This window comes from Vicia villosa, unplaced genomic scaffold (genome assembly GCF_029867415.1).
Source record: "Vicia villosa cultivar HV-30 ecotype Madison, WI unplaced genomic scaffold, Vvil1.0 ctg.000348F_1_1, whole genome shotgun sequence".
Classification (NCBI taxonomy): Eukaryota; Viridiplantae; Streptophyta; class Magnoliopsida; order Fabales; family Fabaceae; genus Vicia; species Vicia villosa.
The window spans coordinates 680,496-698,875 of record NW_026705155.1 but is presented as its reverse complement, the minus strand read 5'-3'; the positions used below and the strand labels follow the sequence as shown (position 1 = coordinate 698,875).

The 18,380-nt window shown below is 39.8% G+C and overlaps 2 long non-coding RNA genes across 2 annotated transcripts; both read right to left on the bottom strand.

Moving 5' to 3' along the window:
• Window positions 1-5,715: 5,715 nt before the first annotated feature.
• LOC131627070 (uncharacterized) lies at window positions 5,716-7,538 on the bottom strand. The gene is made up of 3 exons (XR_009291387.1): window positions 7,060-7,538; window positions 6,587-6,948; window positions 5,716-5,946 (listed from the first exon to the last, which is right to left on the bottom strand). It is a non-coding gene; the product is annotated as an uncharacterized LOC131627070 (long non-coding RNA).
• An 8,610-nt stretch (window positions 7,539-16,148) lies between these two features.
• On the bottom strand, window positions 16,149-17,965 carry LOC131627068 (uncharacterized). The gene is made up of 3 exons (XR_009291386.1): window positions 17,487-17,965; window positions 17,014-17,375; window positions 16,149-16,373 (listed from the first exon to the last, which is right to left on the bottom strand). It is a non-coding gene; the product is annotated as an uncharacterized LOC131627068 (long non-coding RNA).
• Between the last annotated feature and the right edge of the window lie 415 nt (window positions 17,966-18,380).

Sequence of the window (18,380 nt, the reverse complement as noted above, 5' to 3'; positions counted from 1 at the left end):
TTTTTCTTCAAAAATTTGATCACGGTCTTACCATCCGCTTTGGGTGAAGCAATCGCTTCAACCCACTTAGACACGTAATCCACAGCTACCAAGATGTATTCATTTGACATTGAGGAAGGGAATGGTCGAACAAAGTCAATGCCCCATCAATCAAATACTTCTACCTCTAAAACACTTTGGAGGGGCATTTCCTCTCTTTTACCTATTCCACCAGTTCTTTGACAACTATCGCATGAGGCAACATGGTGGTAAGCATCTTTGAACAAAGTAGGCCACCAAAATCCCGATTGAAGGACTTTTGTGGTCGTACGCAAACCATTAAAATGACCACCATACGGCGAATTGTGGCAATGCCACAAAATGCTTTTTGTTTCCTCATCCGCGACACATCTTCTCAAAAGATTGTCACTACTCAACTTAAACAAGTGAGGCTCATCCCAGACATAAAAATTAGCATCGTTTAAAAACTTTTTTCTTTGATTCCAAGTTAGATCCTCCGGTATCCAGCCGGATGCTTTGTGGTTAGCCATATCCGCGAACCAGGGTCTAACCTCTTGTACCATGTACAGCTTTTCATCCGGGAATTCTTCCCTCACTTCTCTTTCATTTTTAGTCACCTCGGTATTCACTAACCGAGATAAATGATCCGCAATCAAATTTTCTGTACCTTTCTTATCTCTCACTTCAAGATCAAATTCTTGAAGCAAAAGAATCCACCGAATAAGCCTCTGTTTTTGAATCAGGCTTGGTGAGAAGATATTTGATTGCGGCATGATCAGTATAACACACCACTTTAGAACCAATAAGGTAAGAACGAAAATTTTCCAATGCAAATACAATTGCGAGCAACTCTTTTTCAGTGGTGGCATAGTTAACCTGTGCCTCATTTAAAACTTTGCTCGCATAATGTATAGCATGGAAATTTTTGTTCTTCCTTTGGCCTAAGACCGCACCAACCGCATAGTCACTAGCATCGCACATGAGTTCAAACTCAAGCGACCAATTAGGAGCGACAATTATGGGTGTGGTGGTCAATTTTTCTTTGAGTTCTAGGAAAGCTTTTAAACATGATTCATCAAAAATAAATTCCATACCTTTGTTGAGCAAATTACTCAAAGGCTTGGCTACTTTGGAGAAATCCTTGATGAATCTTCTTTAGAACCCAACATGTCCCAAGAAGCTCCTTATGCCTTTCACATTCACCGGAGGGAGAAGCTTTTCAATAACTTCAATTTTTGCTGGATCAACCTCAAGCCCTTTTGAAGATACCTTGTGGCCAAGAACTATCCCATCCGTTACCATGAAAGTGCACTTCTCCCAGCTGAGAACCAAATTTGTTTCAATACACCGCTCCATCACCTCATCAAGGTTTTTCAAGCACAAGTCAAACGACGACCTGTACACAGAAAAGTCATCCATGAATACCTCGATGCTTTTCTCGATCAAATTTGAGAAGATAGCTTGCATGCACCTTTGAAACGTTGCAGGAGCATTACATAGCCCAAATGGCATTCTTCGGTAAGCAAAAACGCCAAAGGGACATGTAAAAGCAGTTTTCTCGTGGTCCGCCGGATTCATTGATATTTGATTGTATCCTGAATAATCATCCAAGAAACAATAAAAATTTCTTCCAGCTAACCTCTCTAACATTTGATCCATAAAAGGTAATGGAAAGTGGTCTTTTCTTGTTGCTTGGTTCAACCTCCGATAATCAATGCACATATGCCACCCGGTCACCGTTCTCAAAGGAATCAACTCGTTCTTTTCATTTCTCACAACCATCAATCCACCCTTCTTAGGAACTACATGCACCTGACTCACCCATTCGCTATCGGAGATGGGATAAATCATCCCCGCCTCTAATAACTTCACAACCTCTTTTCTAACAACTTCTTTCATGGTTGGATTCAATCGCCTTTGAGGTTGCGCCACGGGCCGAAAATCATCTTCTAACATAATCTTATGCATACAATAGGCCGGACTAATACCCTTCAAGTCGGATAAAACCTATCCTATTGCTTCTTGATTCTTTATCAATACTTCCTTCAATCGATGCTCTTCCTTGCTAGAAAAACCACTATTAATGATAACCGGCCTAGTAGAATTGTCACCGAGAAACACATATTTCAAGTGAGACGGTAACACATTCAACTCCACCTTTTGCTCTTCAACTTTAGGCTCATCTATCAATTCTTCAATTTGAGTTTCAAATGGATTCATCTCATCACAAGCCTCAATACTTCTCAAGCAATCTTCAATTTCTTTCTCTTGATCTTTGGTGAGCACTTCAAGAGCTTCCATTAAAGTTTTCTCAAGAGGATTCGACAAGTGTATTTGATTCTCCACTTTCATTATAGCTTTTTCTGTAGCATCGATTCTAAAGCAATAGTCATCATCACTCGGATGCTTGATGGCTTCAAAGAGGTCAAGACATAATTCTTCATCTTGGTACCTTAATTTCATTAAGCCATCATCAATATCTATCATCATTCGGGCCGTCTTCATAAAAGGCCTTCCTAAGATCAATGGTATATCAGGATCTTCTTCCATGTTTATGACGACAAAATCAACGGGGAACCAAAATTTGTCAACCTTAACAAGCAAGTCTTCCGCAACTCCATGAGGATGAGCTGTGGATTTATCTGCTAATGATAACGTCATTCTAGTCGGCTTCAAGTCATTAATTCCTAACCTTCTCACCATAGACAATGGGATCAAATTAATGCTAGAACCGGTATCCACCAAACCTTTGCCTATGTGAACATTTTCAATAGACACCGGCAAGGTTACCCGTCCAGGATCATTTGATTTAATAGGTGTAGTGCGTTGAATTAACGCATTACAACAAGAGCTCACCGTTACTACCTCCGGATCCAAGAATCTTCTCTTCTTAGTGATGATGTCTTTGATAAATTTAGAGTACATCGGCATTTGCTCTAATGCCTCGGAAAAAGGAACATTGATTTGCAACTTGCTAAATATATCCAAGAACCGAGCATAGTGCTTTGCATCTTCTTTCTTTGACGGACCGGGAGGGTAAGGTAGTTTCTTCACATGAATTGAGTTTTCTTTCATCTTCCCCTTTTCACTCACACTCAATTTTTTTCTCTCTTTTTCTACTACTTTCTCAAGAGTTTCTTTTTCCACTAATTCTTTCTCTTTCTCATTTTCAACTAAATCACCCTCAACATTTTTTTCTACTTCAATCTCCCTATCTTTTTCAACTTCTACAATTTCTTCCTCTACTAATTCTCCTACACCCATATCAATATTTCTACCGCTACGAGTTAGAATTGACTTACAATGCTCACGAGGATTTTCTTGTGTAGTAGCCGAAAAAGGACCTTTGTTTTGATCGGCGAGTTGCTTTGACAATTGCCTGACTTGAGTTTCAAGGTTCTTTATGGCGGCATCCGTACTCTTTTGGCTTGCAATTTGCAATTGCATGAATTGGCTAAGAGTGTCCTCTATTGAAAGCTTTGTTTGTTGAGGTTGTTGGTTGTAACCACCTTGATAAGGATTTTGACGATTCGATGGACCCGCATTCGGCCTCCATCCTTGTTGATAACCTTGATTACCTCTTTGTTGGTAACCTTGGTTATTGTTGTAAGGTTGTTGTTGTTGTCTCCCACCATAACCTTGATTGGGATTAGACACATAATTCACCTCTTCACCCGGTGGAGGACAAAAACCAGTTTGATGGTCACCCCTACACAATTCACAACACATCACCTGTTCATTTTTATAAGGGATCCCATTTATCTCTTTGATTTGTTGAGGGAGTTTTGACATTTGTTGAGTGAGCAATTCTACTTGTTGTGTCAATAACTTGTTTTGAGCAAGTATTGCATCACTAGTATTCAATTCAAGAACTCCCGGCTTTCTTTGCAATGCACTACGGTTGTGTTGCCCTTGATGATCATTCAAAGCCATTCTATCAATGATAGCAATCGCTTCTGCAGCAGTTTTTGACATCAACGAACCACCCGCGGTAGCATCTAAAAGAGTTTTTGGTTGAGGTTGGAGTCCATTTCTAAAGATATGGATTTGAGACAATTCATCAAACCCATGACCTTTGCATTTTCTAACCATGGACTTGAACCTCTCCCATGCTTCATTGAGAGATTCATTCGGAAGTTGAGAGAACACCGCAATAGAAGTTTTCGCTTCCATGAACCTATTGTGAGGAAAGAACCGATCCAGAAATTTCTCTTCTAACTCGTTCCAATTTGTCATGACATTATTTGGTTGATCAAGGTACCATTCCTTAGCTTTTCCAATTAAGGAATGAGGAAAGAGTCTCCTGAACACTTGGTCTTCTTCGGCTTCCGGAGCACCAATTGTTCCGGCGATCTCATAGAACTTTGTTAGATGAGTAAACGGATCCTCGTGATCCGCCCCTGTGATCGGATTTTGGTATAATAATTGAAGTAAACCCGTTTTCATTTTGGAGTTTCTTCCATTGGCCTGATCACGAGCAAATTGTGCATTGAGACGAGGGCTGTTAGCACAAGGCCCTCGCGCTGGAACATTAGGATCTTCAGCCATTTCTTCCTCAACCAAGTTTTCAATCGGAGTTGAAGAAGAAGATGCTTCTTGTTGTTGTCTTCTTTCCCTAGCTAGTAGTCTCCTCCTACGAGTTTTGCTATTCTCTCTACGCGCAGTCCTTTCAATCTCAGGATCAAAAAGGAGTTGATCTGCAGGTACACGTCCTCGCATAAACTGTAATATGAAAAACTAACCAAGCAAATTAACAAACACAAGGAATATAAATTTAGAAACAAGAGATTAATTATAAGACTCAATACAAAACAAACTATTGCAATGCTTGCAATATCTGAACAACAATCCCCGGCAACGATGCCATTTTGTTGAAATAGTATTGTGGTGTACTTTTCGTTTATATCGTATCCACAACGATTATTGCGATATCACTGCCGTTCTATAGCCTATTTTGTCTTGAGTTAATGTAACTTTGGTTTTGAATTGGTAAAAGATCATTCAACAATTTTAGTAGCAAAGAGTAAATTTATGAAAGTTCTAAGTTAAAGAAAATGTATCAAGATTCGATTTCATCGACCTAAATTTGTATGTCTCCTTATAAATATATGTATATGAACTTGTTAACGATCAATATAATTACTGTCATACCCCAAATTTGTCCTACCCTTTATTCCTAACTGGCTTAGGCTTTGCACATTCATGTACATACTCCATTAGGTCATTTAACACATCATGTATTCATTTCATTAAAAATAGTCTTGGTTCATTAAATCATTGGTGACGAATTGGAGGCATCAGTTGGGTTTAAAAGTCAGGATTTCATCTATGCATAAATATTGGAGTGCTCATTTGTTTACAATTCAATATTTAGCTGTGAGTTTCATACCATAAGTCAATTGGTCAGGATCTTTGTTACACATCATGGAGAAAAGCCTTGGGAAGTCATTTTGGTCACTGTGAACTTCTAATCAAATGTTGACTAATTCTTATGGATTCTTTTTCTTGGGACCAATTGCTACATATTGATCAAGGTTGTCATTTGGATTCATTTATTCAAGATTACAAGGGTTGGAGAAGATTTGAGTTGATTACTTGAAAGGCAAGTCACATGGAAAAGTCAACAAAAGTCAACATCTACGGGAAAGTCAAATTACTCTAATTCTGTCATCACATATCCATTACAACCCAAAATCCTAAATTGCACCATTACAAAGCTTTACAACAAGGATTACAAAAAAGGAAGATAAAGTGCTATAGTTGACTTTTGGTCAACTGTTGACCATTGACTTTGGAGCTGTTGACTAGACCTTGGGCAGTAGTTGACCGATAGTTTCCAACCGGTTCTTCAGGCTTCATAGGGCACCCATCTTCAAGTAATTTCTTTGGTGTCAACTCTCCAAGTCTCCTTGAGATAAACATAAGTTACCACACCAATGGTGAAACCTGCAACATATCATTACAAAGTTCAAAAACTTGTATTCAGCATGATCACACATTCAAACCAAAAGCCATAACAGTCCCCATACATACACTCGGCCAGCACCCTGCGCATCCCTTAAAGTATCCACATAAAATTCAAGATTGCATAACCAGTCCCTGCGGCCATACCAACAACCACTTGCATACATTCAAACCTGCAGCATTCATACAAACTACCACCCCGCCATAGTTATTCTAACAATCCTACCACACCAATACAGCCTTGCATAAGCCCTGTAAACCAAAAGAACAAAAACAGTCAGAATTCCAAACTTTTAACCAACTTTCAGCCCTGTCCCACATTCCCCTAACTCACTTTACTAACAAGTTTCAACAAAAATAACTAACTCAGCTTCAGTTCATAACTAACTTCCCTAACCCTCAATCAGAGACTAAACTACCTCCTAGTTGAAATTCTAACCTCTCCCTAACTTCTTTATAACTACCTACCAGCTCATCGTAACAACTTAACTAACAGAACCTCTAACAGATTTAACGGCCAACAAACTCATAACAGAATGATAACTGACTCAAACCTCCTAATCAATTCATATATAACTCTCATAACAGAAATTCAGAAGAAAGAGGAGGGAGTTGAACTGACCTTCATAGCTATAAAGTCAGAACCTGGATTCATTCACGCTTCCTCTCCATTTTTTTTCCTCGATTCTGCTCCTATCTTCATCATTCTTCAATTCATCATCTTCACTCTCCCTTCACTTCCATTCATCACGCTCCATAACCACCACCATCATTCAACCTCCATCACTTCACCATCTCTTCATAATCATCACCGATCTTCCCTCTCTCCATTCTTCATCCTTGAAAACCAAGAAAAGATCCTAACAGAAGCAGTTACACGAGAAACTCATCACAATTCTGCATCTCTATCCACAGAAAAATCTTCAATCATCGAGTCTCAGTGTTCATTGATTTGTGGAAAGGTTCATCGCGCATCATTCGTCCCTGCATCACAAGAGCAACGGCGTCGCGACATGTGTGAATTTGAAAGTCAGCAAGAAGAAGAAGGAGAAATGTAAATCAGAATGTAAAAGAGAAAGATCAACGCGCACTTACTTGAATTTCTCATCGTGGATGTCATCAAACCGCAGCACTCTATAATCACATGATTTTGCGATTCCGCATCTTCGAGAATGTCGCAATAGCGCTACATTCATCATCGTCTCACGATTGAGTCGCCATTCCTCTCTTCACGCTTCATAACAACAACCACATCAACTCCGTTCATCATCGTTCGTCTTCAACACTTCACGCGTCTCAATCACCTCCGCCAAACCGCAATTTCAGTCTTCATCATCAACAGGATAACATCACAATCCACGCAATCCGAAACGAAAAACAGAGACTCGAGAGCGAAATATTGAGCCGCGAGAGAAGTGAATCGGAGAGATTTCGAGAAAACTAGACCGGAGAAGGGAGTTTATTGAGGGCGCCGCTGTCGTGAGGAGTGAGGATCGGAGAAGAGGAAGCCATTCGCACCGCCGCCGTCGCCGCTCGTAAGAAGGGAGGTGAAGATTCTGAACCTTCATTCACGTATAAACCCTAATCCCAAATCTTAATTTCTCAATTTCTCTTTTATTTAAATGATTGTTTTTTTTATTTTTTATTCTGAGTAATAATAATCTGATGCAAATCTTGGGCCTCCATTGAAACGCTACTGACACCCCCATAGGCCCGTAACACCATTTTGACATAAGAAAATCTGAACACAAGCTCCTATGGGCCTCACACGAATAATTGCTGCTAACACCCTCTGGAAGTCCACCAAACCCCTGCGTTTTTTCTGATTGGCAATAAAACTCTGATGGGCCAATTCCCTGGGCCCTGAGCGATTTACCTAGGCCATACACCATGTTTGATTTCACACCCCCTGACTCCATTAAAATGTGTAGATTTTAGGTTCACTCCACAATAGTTTTTTATTACTTTTAGTTGATTAAAACATGATAAAACCTTTAATATTTGTTAGATTTTTAGGTGATCATTGACATTAGAAAACTCATAAAAATAGTAGAATTTTTAGGTTAATTTTGACATTTAATTTCCTCCATGAAAAATGTTCATAAAAATATTAGTTTTAGGCTTATGGTTTTAGTCTCTTTTTGCTTGATTTAGAAGTTCATTTCTCCTTCATAAAAATGCCATAAAAAACAGTAGTATTGTTTAGTTTAATATTTCACTAATACTTGAATCGTCTTTTTATGTTTTGTACCATTTCCATGCTATTTGTTTTGTATAATTGTTGTGTGATTTGGTTACTTGTTTTGGCCATATTTTAGGCCTATTTTTGTTAATACCATTTGTATGCTCCTCTTAGAATATATCCCACTAGTATGTTAACATTAGGATTTAGACTTGTATAGACAACTTAGACTAGAATCTAGAGATAGTTCCCTTCTTTCATTCTTTTCCCTTTCAACTTTTAAAATACTTAATAAAAACCGATGAAGATCATACCGTTGCTATATTTCATGGTAGGAAGGAAATGATTGAGGCGTAGGCCTCGATGTATGTTCTTTCCTACTTAGCGGAGAAGAAATGATTGAGGTGTGAAGCCTCGGTGTATTTCTTAACCGTTATTTAGAGAAACGATTGTGGCGTAAGCCTCGATGTGCATTCTCTAAATATTCACAAAAGAACTCCTTTTTGTATTTCCTTTACTTAGCGGAGAAGAAATGATTGAGGTGTGAAGCCTCGATATATTTCTTAACCGTTGTTTAGAGAAACGATTGTGGCGTAGGCCTCGATGTGCGTTCTCTAAATATGCAAAACAAAACTCTTTTTGGTATGATCTAAGTCACAAAGTTAAAATCCCCATAAAAAATACCAACCAAAAACACTTAAAACACTAATAAATGGTCAGATTTAAAACAAAGTAAGGAAGTGGTGCGAAGCCTTGTAGTAGGTTCTCGTCATCATGGAATTACCCTAAAAGACACAAACCAATCTCTTTTTTCTTTTCTTAAGGGCAAGTTATCTCCGCTCCGTTGCATCCTAGGCGATCCCTTATGCAAGAGCGTGAGCGTTAACGCCGCCCAACTAAAAAACACAAAAACAGACAGAAAATCTTTAGCCGAACTACGGCGCTCTGATTCCTGAAAAGGATACGTAGGCATCAAGTCGCGGGGCTTGAACGAGCACATTTGTAAATATTCCTTCTTTTCCCTACATTTTGCATTCATTTCGCATTTAGGCATAGACATAGTACACACCCTTTAGATAGAAACAAACATAGGTGGATACCATCGAGTACGATGGGCGTGAGGGGTGCTAACACCTTCCCCTCGTGTAACCGACTCCCGCACCTAGATTCTCTGGTCGCAAGACCTTGTTCCTTCCTTTGTTAGGTTTTCTGATATTCCTTTCTCTTATGGGATAAATATATTGGTGGCGACTCTGTTCATTTTTCGCGAGCGTGCGACAGCTGGCGACTCTGCTGGGGATACCTAAGCAAGTCGATCCTAGCCTTTGTTTGTTTTATTTTATTGGGTGTTTATTTGTTTTTTATGTCTATATCTTGTATATATGTTTGCATGTTTATTTTCTGCTTGCATATCATGTTTATTTTCTGCTTGCACATCATGCATATGGATTATATTTTGTGTTCCTTGGGGTCTTCTGTTCTGTTTTGCAGGTTGGGTGGGATGTTCTATGAGGTAAAAGGCCCAATACCCAGGCTATGAGTGCACTTTAGGTACCCTAGGATAGAGTGGGAGCATGGTTTGTCTCGAGGTGTACGTCTCGGGATGGATCATGTGACTACGAGCAGAGTAGTGGTTTCAAACGGAGGTATTATCGTCACCCGCATCCGCGCTGTGATGATGCTTACCTTCGGGCGGACCGTATACTGCGTTTCATGACCTTACCCTGACCTAGATTCACCTGTGAGTGGGGAGGGATATACATGACAGGTACCGTTGGTGACTATTCTGTTCTGTTGATGACTATTAGTTTTCTTGGTATTCAAAAAGGTGTCGGACCTTTGATCTCATGACATTTGACCTGTATCAGTTATTCAGAGGATTGTGCAATGGTTACTAAGATTATATGGACCGTTGATCCCATGCCTTTGCATTGCATAACATCATTGTTTTATCCACTCCATTTATGAAAGATCCTAAAGTCTATTTCCAAAAAAAAAGGGGAGGAAAAAAGGAAAAAGAAAAGAAAAGATACTCCATATAAAACAAAGCCTTGATTCCGAAAAAAAAAGAAAAAGCAAAAAAGAAAAGAAAAGATATTCTATACAAAAAAAAAAAGAAGAGAAGCTTTGATTCCAAAAAAGAAAAATGAAAGTGTGTGAAAAGACTTTAGGATCTCTCATAAATGAAACATGCATTCATACTATCATGCATTTCATGGTTCTTTCAAAGACTTATGGGACCATTTCTGTCCAGATTTCAAGATCAACAACAGATTTGACTTCTCACCGCCACAACTCCAAGATCAACTATGGAACAACTCCGTGAGGAAATGGATGAGATAAGGGAACAAATGGGTCATCTTATGTTGGAGATGCAAGACTTGGCCCATAATCAGGATGCACTAAAGGAGGAAAATAGTCAGTTGAAGACTCAATTGAGCTTGCTCATGGAAGTTCTGAAGACGGTATTAAGGAAGGAAGGTGATGTTGTTCCTGTTGCTGCAACAGAAGTTGTTGATTCCTTCTCCCCAATAGGATCTCTTTTCACTCATGGGATGCCTCAGGGAGCTCTCCCTCAATTTCAAGTGCCATTGCCTTCACGTCAAAATGTTCATGCCCCTAGAATGAATCAAGGAGACCAAATGTGTGGGAAAAAGCCCAAGATACCTCAGAGGCTTATCAATCCGGTCCCGATGCCTTATGCTCAGTTACTTCCTCGCCTGCTAGAACTTCAGTTGATTGAGCTACGAGAGTCGGCTACGCCTGAAAAGCTTCCCCCCAACTTTGATGCCAACGCTCGATGCGAGTTCCATTCCGGGGCACCTGGCCATGATGTTGAGAATTGTAGGGCGATGAAACACAAAGTCCAAGATCTCATTGACTCCAAAGTAATATCATTCACTCCAAATGGCCTGCGCATAAAACGTAGAGTTCATGCATAAGTGAATGCCCCAAAAAAAAAAAAGAGAAGAAAAAATAATAATAAGCCCAAATGGAGTCAAGGCTCCTCAACTATGGCAATCATCATTTCATTTTCGTATTCTCATTTCAAGTATTTCCTATTTTGTAGAAGGCTACTTCCTTGTCTGAACTCGTTGGTATGGTAATAATGAAAGCACCACAAATTCTCGAACAACTTTGTCAGAATCTTCTTTCCAAGAGGTAATCAAGAATTTCCTGTAGAAACACCTCTCATTCTCAAGGTTCTTATGCTCAGTTGTATCCGTGGAGGTTGGTGTTTCAGTTGGTATTTGAGTTCTCTTTGCAACAAATAGCTTCCCTAAGTTTGGTGACTACGCAAGGTTCCTCCATGTTTGATGGCAAATACTTCTTCAATGAATATGCTTGGGGCTCCCGCACGAGGGATAAGCAAGACGCACTCTTATCTTGAGTATTGCATCATTCGCATTGCTCGAATCCCTTAAAGCATTACAAATTCTTGGGTGACTTCGTAAGGATCTTCTTCCATGTGGTAATCAAGAGTGTTCTACACGATGCTTCTCATTCTTAAGGTGCTTCCCCGTTTTTCGGAGTTTCAATTGGTTAAGATTCGAGTATTGAGTCCTCTTCACCACAAGTAGCTCTCTTGAGTTGATGATCATACAAGATTCTTCCTGTTTATGATGGCGATTACTACTCTAGCAACTATGCTTGGGGCTCCCGCACGAGGGATAAGCAAGACGTACTCTTATCTTGAGCATTGCATCACTCGCATTGCTCGAATCCCTAAAGCAAGGCAAAAGTTTACAACTCATGGGTGACTTTGTTGGAGTTCTCTTCTGAAGTAATCTGAAGTGTTTGGAAGGAACACATGATAATACTAATTGACTACCCTGCTGGAGCACAAAAGTCACTCAACTGAGGATTGTGTGTCGTTCATTCCAAGAGGTTCATGCATAAGTTGAAGTCCCTATGAGGTCTCAAAACTGCAAGAAGTATTCAAGATCAATAAGTCCAGACGGAGTCAAGTCTCCTCAACAATGGCATTCATTTAGTTTCTTATTGCATTCTCATTGTAATTCTTCCTTTGTTTGTTTAAGTATCAATAGCATGTAAAAACTTGTTAATTTCTGAATGAAAATCATAATACATTGTTTATGTTTGTCTTGAAGTAATCCATTCGTTTTCACTCATAAAATGTTTTTGGCATTACGATACCAACTTTACTAATTACTTGCTTATGCAAAAAGCCGAGGGAGAATGATGAAAGATAAAAATGAAAAATCTCTAATCATGTGTTTTCGAATAAAAACCCTACTGAGGATGTACAGGCATTGTTTCAAATCCCCAAACACCGGAGACATAAGGGAGATAGACCCTCGTAAACCCCTTTGAGCCTTGGAGAAGGAGTTTCTTTTCTAATCATGAAAAACCCTTATTTTAACCCTGGCACAGGGTAGTGTTCATTTAACTTAATCGAGTGTTCAAAACTCACCAAAAGGATATGCATCCAAGGATACAACAATGGTTATCCTTCCAAAGGTTGAGGAATCTCAAAACCGCAATGATCATCCTTATTCTATCAAGAGATCAAGAGATGACGGTACCATAATGGTAATCCTTCATCAAATCAAAGGAGTGAGGCAGTCGCAATCACCTTCAACAAATCGAAAACAACGCAACATCACACGACTTGTTCAAAAAAGAATTAAAAAAAAAAGAAAAAGAGCCCGCTAAGTCAACAACTGGAAAATAAGTGACTTAGGCAAAAGTTAGGGCATCCCGCTGGACTCCAAAATAAAATTCAAAAGAATTTGTCCAGGCAAAAGTTAGGGAAAGCAGAAGCGAAAAATAAGGATTACAAAATAAAATCCTTCGCAAAATAACAAAGTCGTGTGACAATGAATCAGAAGAATAAAAGGTGAGCGACTGCCATGTCCAAAGAACCTCATTGATTCCTCAACCATTTCAAACTCCTTGTGAGGGATGAACACTCGTGTCGAGTTAACTGAACATAGGAATGGAGAACATCACGAAGGGGGTGGGTACAAATAATTTTGAGCCTAAAAATCCTTTGTTTTCTAAAAAACCGTGAACCCGGCCAAATTACAACCCTTAAAAGTCCTAATTGAAGTAGGGTTTATTTTGAAAGCGCACTCCGATGAGATAGCGTTTAACTGACTCCCAATGAAGCGAGACTCATATCCATGTTGGTATCGTACTTTTGCTTTATCTTCCATACACAAAAATTGAGGTTGTGTCAACTAGTGATTCAGTCACAAGAGGTCGCAACCTCATTTCATAAAAAAGTTTCTTTAAACTTCAAGACTAACGTACACTTTGCATTAGAATTATCATTCCTAGAATTAACATTCTTTTGCATACAAACATCTGCTTAAACATCAAAGAAATTTCAGGATGAGAATCAGTGAGCAACTTGATCATGTCAAAATACAAGAGACTTGAGAACTCCGAGGAGTAAAAGCCAATCTTTTCAAATGTTGACCATCAAGGGGCAAGTTATCCAAAGAACTTCGTTGGGCATGAACAGTTGATGTGTTCTTTGATTACTCTGAGGGGAAGAGTTTGAAGACTCCGTTGAGCGTGGTAAAGTTGTTTCCACGTTTGTTTGACTTCAAAACAAAGAAAGCTTGAGGATTCTAACAAGATGTACCTAATCAGGGGCAATTGAGTCGAGATTGGACCTCTCAAATTTAGTATATCTGGGGCAATCATGTCGATAAATCTCTTCAAGCTTTGATCAATCTGGGGCAATCAAGTCGAGGAATCTCTCTCAAATTCAACCAATCTGGGGTAGTTACGTCGAGATTCGACAAATCTCTCCAAGGATCCTTTGGGGCGAATTCCTCCATAAGTCACGAAGCTTGGGACACAATTCTGAGTTTTTGTCGCTCCATGACCATAGGAGTTTATTTCTCCTAAAATCTTGGTCTCCCCCCAAGCATGGAGTTTATTTCTCCCGAGAGTTTGTTCCATTCCTCAAGCATAGGAGTTTATTTCTCCTAGGAGTTGTCCTACTTCCCTAATCAAGGCTCCTTATCTGGATTTCTCATTCCCAACATGGTGAATCGAGGGAATCTCCTCAGGCTGAAAATACTCCAAGCAGTGGCACATGGTGAGAAGTCAGAAATTATTCTTCAAGTCAAAGAAGGTGCATCTTACAAATCAAAGTCCAATATCTATTGGCACCTCCACATGGTCCTTAACACTAAGGGGATTCTCCCTGGTGTTTACCTCATTAATGCCTTTATTTGGCATTCTGCATATAGTGTTCACTGCATATAACATTGCATCCTCAAAAGCGTAGCATATCCGTCAAAGCGGATCATTACGCCATAGGAAAATTGAAACATGCATACAAAGCATAAGCCAGATAATACAAATCCGCACCCAGTCAAGACAATAATACATCCCCACACAAAGGGTTGTCTTTACAAATTCTGATTGATATCTGCTATTACATCTCAAATCTCTTCCAACCGCGGTGCCGATGCGAGGTATCTTCAATCTCTGATGAGTGTCTGACACAATGTCTTCTTTTGTCCCTCGATGTCGAGTCGATGTTGAGTCGTAGGTCGCACGAGATCTTATTCCTGTCCAAAGTGTGGAAGATCGTACGAGGTCTTCTCCCGATGTTGAGTCATAGGTCGCACGAGATCTTTTCCTTTCAGTTTTGAAGATCGTACGAGGTCTTCTCCCGATGTTGAGTCATAGGTCGCACGAGATCTTTTCCTTCCAGTTTTGAAGTTCGTACGAGATCTTCTCCCGATGTTGAGTCATAGGTCGCACGAGATCTTTTCCTTCCAGTTTTGAAGTTCGTACGAGATCTTCTCCCGATGTTGAGTCATAGGTCGCACGAGATCTTTTCCTTCCAGTTTCGAAGTTCGTACGAGATCTTCTCCCGATGTTGAATCATAGGTCGCACGAGATCTTTTCCTTCCAAAGTGTGGAAAATCGCACGAAATTTTCTTCCGATGTTGAGTCATAGGTCGCACGAGATCTTTTCCTTTCAGTTTTGAAGATCGTACGAGGTCTTCTCCCGATGTTGAGTCTTAGGTCGCACGAGATCCTTTCCTGTTTTTGTCCTGAAGGTCGCACGAGATCTTTTCTTTCCTCTTTTGTTGTCGAGTCGATGTTGAGTCGTAGATCGCACGAGATCTATTTCCTTTCGATCATTGTTTCATACAACCATTCTCTTTGAAAACCCCGTGTCGGCACCGTTACCACGTTACAAGCTATCACCATTCAACCATTACTCACCATAAATTCTTCCACCAGAAAAAATAGAAACAATTTTCTCTTCCCCCAGCAGATATCAAAAACAAAATAAGGATAACACTTACACCATCCTCTCTTCAGGACAAATTTCTGGTACTTTGATATTTAATCTTCTTCTACCTCGAATGTTCGAAAGGCTAGCGCCAATCTCACCTTCAGGTTTAAGACGATAAAATAGGGGCAGCTGTCATACCCCAAATTTGTCCTACCCTTTATTCCTAACTGGCTTAGGCTTTGCACATTCATGTACATACTCCATTAGGTCATTTAACACATCATGTATTCATTTCATTAAAAATAGTCTTGGTTCATTAAATCATTGGTGACGAATTGGAGGCATCAGTTGGGTTTAAAAGTCAGGATTTCATCTATGCATAAAGATTGGAGTGCTCATTTGTTTACAATTCAAGATTTAGCTGTGAGTTTCATACCATAAGTCAATTGGTCAGGATCTTTGTTACACATCATGGAGAAAAGCCTTGGGAAGTCATTTTGGTCACTGTGAACTTCTAATCAAATGTTGACTAATTCTTATGGATTCTTTTTCTTGGGACCAATTGCTACATATTGATCAAGGTTGTCATTTGGATTCATTTATTCAAGATTACAAGGGTTGGAGAAGATTTGAGTTGATTACTTGAAAGGCAAGTCACATGGAAAAGTCAACAAAAGTCAACATCTACGGGAAAGTCAAATTACTCTAATTCTGTCATCACATATCCATTACAACCCAAAATCCTAAATTGCACCATTACAAAGCTTTACAACAAGGATTACAAAAAAGGAAGATAAAGTGCTATAGTTGACTTTTGGTCAACTGTTGACCATTGACTTTGGAGCTGTTGACTAGACCTTGGGCAGTAGTTGACCGATAGTTTCCAACCGGTTCTTCAGGCTTCATAGGGCACCCATCTTCAAGTAATTTCTTTGGTGTCAACTCTCCAAGTCTCCTTGAGATAAACATAAGTTACCACACCAATGGTGAAACCTGCAACATATCATTACAAAGTTCAAAAACTTGTATTCAGCATGATCACACATTCAAACCAAAAGCCATAACAGTCCCCATACATACACTCGGCCAGCACCCTGCGCATCCATTAAAGTATCCACATAAAATTCAAGATTGCATAACCAGTCCCTGCGGCCATACCAACAACCACTTGCATACATTCAAACCTGCAACATTCATACAAACTACCACCCCGCCATAGTTATTCTAACAATCCTACCACACCAATACAGCCTTGCATAAGCCCTGTAAACCAAAAGAACAAAAACAGTCAGAATTCCAAACTTTTAACCAACTTTCAGCCCTGTCCCACATTCCCCTAACTCACTTTACTAACAAGTTTCAACAAAAATAACTAACTCAGCTTCAGTTCATAACTAACTTCCCTAACCCTCAATCAGAGACTAAACTACCTCCTAGTTGAAATTCTAACCTCTCCCTAACTTCTTTATAACTACCTACCAGCTCATCGTAACAACTTAACTAACAGAACCTCTAACAGATTTAACGGCCAACAAACTCATAACAGAATGATAACTGACTCAAACCTCCTAATCAATTCATATATAACTCTCATAACAGAAATTCAGAAGAAAGAGGAGGGAGTTGAACTGACCTTCATAGCTATAAAGTCAGAACCTGGATTCATTCACGCTTCCTCTCCATTTTTTTTCCTCGATTCTGCTCCTATCTTCATCATTCTTCAATTCATCATCTTCACTCTCCCTTCACTTCCATTCATCACGCTCCATAACCACCACCATCATTCAACCTCCATCACTTCACCATCTCTTCATAATCATCACCGATCTTCCCTCTCTCCATTCTTCATCCTTGAAAACCAAGAAAAGATCCTAACAGAAGCAGTTACACGAGAAACTCATCACGATTCTGCATCTCTATCCACAGAAAAATCTTCAATCATCGAGTCTCAGTGTTCATTGTTTTGTGGAAAGGTTCATCGCGCATCATTCGTCCCTGCATCACAAGAGCAACGGCGTCGCGACATGTGTGAATTCGAAAGTCAGCAAGAAGAAGAAGGAGAAATGTAAATCAGAATGTAAAAGAGAAAGATCAACGCGCACTTACTTGAATTTCTCATCGTGGATGTCATCAAACCGCAGCACTCTATAATCACATGATTTTGCGATTCCGCATCTTCGAGAATGTCGCAATAGCGCTACATTCATCATCGTCTCACGATTGAGTCGCCATTCCTCTCTTCACGCTTCATAACAACAACCACATCAACTCCGTTCATCATCGTTCGTCTTCAACACTTCACGCGTCTCAATCACCTCCGCCAAACCGCAATTTCAGTCTTCATCATCAACAGGATAACATCACAATCCACGCAATCCGAAACGAAAAACAGAGACTCGAGAGCGAAATATTGAGCCGCGAGAGAAGTGAATCGGAGAGATTTCGAGAAAACTAGACCGGAGAAGGGAGTTTATTGAGGGCGCCGCTGTCGTGAGGAGTGAGGATCGGAGAAGAGGAAGCCATTCGCACCGCCGCCGTCGCCGCTCGTAAGAAGGGAGGTGAAGATTCTGAACCTTCATTCACGTATAAACCCTAATCCCAAATCTTAATTTCTCAATTTCTCTTTTATTTAAATGATTGTTTTTTTTTATTTTTTATTCTGAGTAATAATAATCTGATGCAAATCTTGGGCCTCCATTGAAACGCTACTGACACCCCCATAGGCCCGTAACACCATTTTGACATAAGAAAATCTGAACACAAGCTCCTATGGGCCTCACACGAATAATTGCTGCTAACACCCTCTGGAAGTCCACCAAACCCCTGCGTTTTTTCTGATTGGCAATAAAACTCTGATGGGCCAATTCCCTGGGCCCTGAGCGATTTACCTAGGCCATACACCATGTTTGATTTCACACCCCCTGACTCCATTAAAATGTGTAGATTTTAGGTTCACTCCACAATAGTTTTTTATTACTTTTAGTTGATTAAAACATGATA